Genomic DNA, 1,352 nt, shown 5'->3' with positions numbered 1-1,352 from the left:
TCCCACAAATGAGAGCCCTGTGACCATGTGACCCTGAGCCCGGAAGGCCTTCCTAGCTTTTTCCTGGACTGCTCATGTCAATGCAATCAGAACATCAGTTTGCTGAGTGGTGGTGGCGCCGCATGCCTTTAATGCAGTACTCGTGAGGCAGAGGCAGGCCAGCCTGCTCTACAGAGCAAGTTTCTAAAGGTACAGAGAAATATTGTCTCTCCCAAAACAACAACAACAACAACCACTACAACAACCACCACAATAAAAATAAAACAAAAAAAACGGCATCGGGTGTCCCTGTGGCCATGCTGTAGACTTGACAGGTCTGTGGGTGTCAGAAACAGCTACCAATAAGACATAGGTATCCTGACACACGAGTTGCTACAAGTATGGTTGCTCTGTCAGGTAGCCTGGATTAACACTTTCCAGGTGATCTCCATAATGGCAAAGAAAGAATCAGAACAATATTAGCATATCCTAATCTTTTTAGGATGGCGACATCCTGTCTGGAAGTCATGTGACCACCTTCCATGTGGCCAGGTATGAGCTGGCCTGTAAGTTTGGCTGCCATACAATGTAGGGCTTGTATAATATTGCCCCACGGGTCAGGATAAAAATCAAGTCAACATTTAATAAGGTAAATAATAAACAGGAATTTCTTTATTGAATAATGAAATAATAAACAGAAATTTCTCTTTCAGGCCTGGCATATGTTCTTTTTTTCACCCACTGCTCTGTTTGGCCGCTAGCCTCTTGTCTCTCTCTTCAGCAATTGTGAGGCAGATTCCTTTTCCTCAGGGAAGAGAAATTCATGGTTTTTTGCCCTTGCCAATAACAAAAATGTTGGAAAGCCGGTGGCAAAGCTGTTGCCATTGGCATCTTTCACATGGACCACATCAAAAGAGCCGGGATGTCTCTCTCTGTTGGTGATCACACCAATTCTTCCCAAGTTAGCACCCCCAGTCATCATTCACAGGTTACCAGTGTCAAACTTGATGAAGTCGGTTATTTTGCCGATATCCAAATCAATCTGAATGGTGTCATTCACCTTGATGAGAGGATCAGGGTAGCGAATAGTGCGAGCATCATGGGTCACCAGATGTGGGATTCCTTTTGTTCCCACAAGGATCTTTCTCACTTTGCACAACTTGTACTTGGCCTCCTCAGGTGTAATACGATAAACGGCAAAGCGACCCTTGGTGTCATAGATCAGACGGAAGTTCTCTCCAGTCTTGTCAATGCTGATGACATCCATAAACCCAGCAGGGTAGGTTATATCTGTCCTGACTTTGCCATCAATCTTAATGAAGCGCTGGCTCTTTAAAATGGGGTGGCCATGTGTCCGACTTTTCTGTCTAGCC

General features: G+C 44.8%; 1 pseudogene; it reads right to left on the bottom strand.

Moving 5' to 3' along the window:
* Positions 1-850: 850 nt before the first annotated feature.
* Positions 851-1,299, bottom strand: LOC101982344 (annotated as a pseudogene).
* Positions 1,300-1,352: the final 53 nt, after the last annotated feature.

This window comes from Microtus ochrogaster, chromosome 4 (assembly GCF_000317375.1).
Source record: "Microtus ochrogaster isolate Prairie Vole_2 chromosome 4, MicOch1.0, whole genome shotgun sequence".
Lineage (NCBI taxonomy): Eukaryota > Metazoa > Chordata > Mammalia > Rodentia > Cricetidae > Microtus > Microtus ochrogaster.
The sequence above is the reverse complement of the archived record's forward strand: the minus strand, read 5'-3'. Positions and strand labels throughout refer to the sequence as shown.